Below are 4,939 nucleotides of genomic sequence, written 5' to 3'. Positions count from 1 at the left end.
GAATACATATTTATTTTCACCAACCTCTAACTGAAATTGTGGCATTTCCTTCAATTATAATGCAACCAACAAATGACAATAGTGTTAGCAGGTCTCGTGATTTTGTTGCCTATGAAAACATAGATGTTTTCATAACCAAGAAGAGCTGTAGATATGTCAAAATCTTATTTGTGCTCATCTTGATGGTAGTTCTTAGACCCGATGCTTGATTTTGCTATATGTTTATAATGAAACCCATATATTACTATCACAAATTGTTTCTACCATTTTGATAAATGTATTTAGACATAATTGGTTTCCTTTGTAACCTTACAGATTTTATTTTATACCATTAAAATCATCACTCTAAGAAATGGTCCATAGCTATAACAGTTGGCCAAAGGGGTCTATGACACAAAAAATAAGATTAAGAACCCTTGCAAAGAGTCAGGAAGAACCCACTGCCATCAATTCCACTGACCATGGTGATGAGAAACAACAGCTTCTGGCCATAGACGCTTATCTTCAAGCATAGAGCTGGAAGCAATGTGGGACATCCTGGGTTGTTATTGCATTTAATGGAACAAAAAGTACATGGCATCAATTTAACAGACTCTGTATTCTATCCTAACATTATGTCAGATTGCCTATGAAAGATCTAAAATATGGTTGAACACAAAGAGAACAGGCTCCCCCAAGTGGCAGACATAACAGACTCTAAGAGCAGGGGTACGCAAAGTGTGGCCCAAGAACGGGGGCAACTGTTTAGTACCAGGCTTGAGCCAGAATGGAAATCAACTGCTTCAGTAAGTACACTGGGTAGTTTAGCTGACATTTTCTTCAAAGGAAGACTGTCTTCCTGGAGGAGGCAGTTCACGGATGCACATTCTGGCACCGGCTCCTTGATCCACCGAGGAACAGGAACCTTGAGTAGCACTGGAGCACATGTGGGATGGAACACTCACTTCCTTCTCTAGTTAGTTCAATTCTGACACTCAAATTCCTATTTCTATTAGGTCTATACCTCTGGAAGCAGTCTCACACCTTTCTCTACCCGTCAGCAAGCCTAAAACTAGTATATAGTCAGTGCTCAATAAAGATCTCATGAATATTATGCCAATAGTGCCAGTTATTAGGCACCCACTATGTGCCAAGCACGTCACTAAGCATTCTTACATATATTACTTCATTTAATTCCAAAACAACACTCTGAGCTAGATATTGTTATCTCTATTTTACAGATGAGAAAACTGAGGCCACAAAGAGCATTTAGGCTTCATAGTTACTAGTAGGCCACATGGCTTTGAAACCCAGATTTGTGTGCCCCCCACCCCCCACACACAAACAGCTCTTTTCAGGATGTTACACTGCTTCAAGATTTGTTTTAATGATGATCACCATCTCTACACAGGCTACTGCTGAGGGATGGGACGTACTCAATGCCAGCCACACAGAGCCGTTTCGAAAGGAAACGTGGAGAAGGAGTAGGTGAGGACGCGCTTTACATAATCTCGTGTTTGCTTCCTCCAGCTCTTCTGTCATAGCACACACGTCACAGGCTGTGCTGGGAAAAGGCTGCCATTCTGGCACACGAGCCACATCTGACCTCAGGACTGGAATCAGAAGTCAGCGTAACAGAAGAAAGTCACAGACGGACAAAATTATCCTTGAAAATGCTACGTGGGAATAGTCCGATCCAGCCCAGTATTTCTCCAGCATTGAAATCAGTGATAGTTTCTTAGGTTGAGCAGCAGATGAAGCAGTTGGCTTACACACAGGAACCGCCACAGTTAAATGAAGGTTACCTTAATCACACACCCTCGCAAGTTGCTCACTCTATGGAGGCCTCAGGAACTAGGTCACTCTGCGCGCACACGCTGAGGCACAGCTCATCAAGGGAAATGCAGGCAGAAGACTCACACTTCAGTTACTTACACTTATCTTTAGGATGCCCCCAGCTCCATACAGTTGAATGTATGTGAGCTGATTGTGTCTTGCATAATGTAGAATACGTATTTTTTTCCCCTACTTTTATCCCCAAGGGCACCAGCAAATTACCAAAGCAAGAAGTGTTCAGTGTAAAGTCTAGCTCAAAAGTTGGTCTCTACTTTTATTCAGTAGCAGATAAAGAGGTTTATTCAGAGACACTGTCTGTAAGACACCCTTCAGAAAACATGGAGAAGTAAAAGACACACACGTAGACATCCAGAGAACATTCAAATCGGAGACACCGTAGTGACTTGATGGGTTTTCATTAAAAGCAATCGCAATAGAGAGTCAAGCTATTTTAATCTCATTCTGTCTGTGGCCCTACTTCTTTATACTTGCTAAAAATGACAGGTCACTGAGATCATTGATCGGTCAGTCAATTCCACCAGGAACACAATTGGTAAAGAGAAACAACTGCTATATCATTCCCTTGCTGATTCAGCTGTTTTCAAAGCTACAAAAACTGCTCAATAACCTCTAACAAAATCTTGATTGCCATTTGTCCATAAGAATTAAAAGCAATTTTGATCTAAACCTCTGAGAGTGTTTTTAGATAAACAGTGTTAATGTTTTATAAGCAACTTGATTTACAATATATAAATTTTCCTACTGGCACTTTTATTGCTGTGCTTTCCAACACACACACACACACACACACACACACACACACACAGACACGCACACACACACCCCGTTCTGTGGCTCAATATAAAATAACGTAAAAACAATATCACGTTTTTAAAGTAATTTGAAAGTGCAGCCAGCAGAGAATCTGACAAATGGCATAGTTGTTTTTGCTAATGCTGGGAATTCTGCAATCTGGCTTTGCTCTGAAGGGCTCGTCTGAGTCAGTTAGAGATCAGCATCCACAAGGGCCTCTCTATTCACACCTTGTTTATAATCTGGACCTCTTGAATCACACATTTAAATTCTTCCATGCAATTTTAAGGATTATAAACACCAGAAGCCTGTCTGTTTACTCTGCCCCATCAGTGGAACACAGAGAAGGAAGAAAACTCTTTTATGAGACCAGGAGCCTGGGCCATTTTCCACATTATCTTGATAAATACATTCAGAATTATCCTGATAAATATACTTCAAAACCACTCATTCCAAATTTCAAGGGTGGAAGTTAGTTTTTCAGATCCTAAGGTTCTTTTATGCTCATCTCTTAGCTTTCATTTTCACTGCAGCAAAAGAACACCAATTTTCTTCCACTCTTAACTACAACAGATTAATACAGCAATATAATTTCTGAGTCAATAGCTGGTGGTTTGCTTTTACCTCTTCTCTCTCTCCCCACCTCAGAGGGAGTCAAGTTTAAATGCATCACTGAAAAAGGAGTGCTTTTCTAACTATGACCTTCACAGTTCTATTTCTCCTTCTTTCTTCACGCCAGTTGCCTTGTTGAGCTGAAGCCATAGGTAGTAAAGAGAAAGTACACATACCTTTAAGTTGGTTGAAAAAGAAGGACAAAATACTGGGGACAAAAGAGAAACTGTACTGCCTTGTTTCCTTTGTTTTGCTGAGAAACCATAGAACCCTCTAGGGAAAAAGTCATAGGCCTCTAAGGTGCTCCTATAATTTAGCACTTTAATAATATTGGCCAGAGGAGGAGAGGTGGAAAAACAGGGGATTAGGTGTGGGGTATTGAGGTAATTCATCATCGTTAACTCTCTTTTCCACCACAAGTCTATTCTAAAGTCATATGAAATCAAAAAACGATAACTCATCTGCTCACTCATCTTCCATCTGCAATAAGCAATGAAATTTGAGTTTAAATTTTGATTCTACTGCTCAGTCTCATATCTTGACTTAAAATGTTCAACTAATATTAACACCAAATTGCCCGCTGGCTATTTTTATACTTCAGAGTAAATAGCACAAGATACACACACACACACACACACACACACACACACACACACACACACACACTTAAGCTAAAACCCATTTAAGAAAAAACTGTGTTGACCCAAGACAAATCCAAACCATGTTGATAAGCTGTATCTAAGACATATTCGTCTCTAAATTACAACCCTCTAACCATTGTCCTGTGCCAGTAGGACTCAGATATTGTCCTGTGAGTCATTAAAACCATTCTACTACAAGTTAATACTCACCCCATTTATTTGTGAATTATAGAATAAAAACTGTCATTTCATTCCTAACTACTTTTGCTGCAAAAAACAAGGAGAGGAAAAAACAACAACAAAAAGCTCACAATCCATCTGGCAATGAAGGGAAACCTTAAGGTGGTAACAGAATTAAGTATATTTGACCTGAACTTTATATCCATTAAGCAACTGCTATATGTTTGACATTACACAGTACATTTTGCCTACCAAAAATCTGCCAATTTACCATTTAAGGATTGTCAATTCCATCTTGCCAATTAAGGACTGATAAACTCAAAGGAGGTAAAAATCCTACCAGACTTTCCACAATTACACCTTACAAAAAGACATTCTTTGGCCAACTTCTAGCTTTGTTCTTTTTTTTTTTTTTTTTAAATTTATTTTTAATTTATTGGGGTGACAATTGTTAGTAAAATTACATAGATTTCAGGTGTGCAATTCTGTATCACATCATCCATAAATCACATTGTGTGTTCACCACCCAGAGTCAGCTCCCCTTCCATTACCATACATTTGATCCCTCTCACCCTCATCCCCCACCCCCCAACCCCTTTACCTTCTGGTAACCACCAAATTACGTTCCCCAGATTAATTTTCAAGCCCGTGGCCATCCTATGGTCACCGATTGCCCTCCAATCCCCTCACCCTCCCCCCCACCCCCCACCCCTCCCGCTTTGTTCTTATACAATCAACAGGAGAAAGCACTTTTCACTGATCTAACCACACAAGATACTACAGAAAGAACAAACATATCAAGAGCCAAAGGCAAGGGTGGTAATCCTCTTAAAATTTGATGGAGGAAAATCATCTAAAGGATAAGGACTGACAAACCA

Source organism: Rhinolophus ferrumequinum, chromosome 7, assembly GCF_004115265.2.
Source record: "Rhinolophus ferrumequinum isolate MPI-CBG mRhiFer1 chromosome 7, mRhiFer1_v1.p, whole genome shotgun sequence".
NCBI classification, from domain to species: domain Eukaryota; kingdom Metazoa; phylum Chordata; class Mammalia; order Chiroptera; family Rhinolophidae; genus Rhinolophus; species Rhinolophus ferrumequinum.
Note: the sequence above shows the minus strand (reverse complement) of the source record.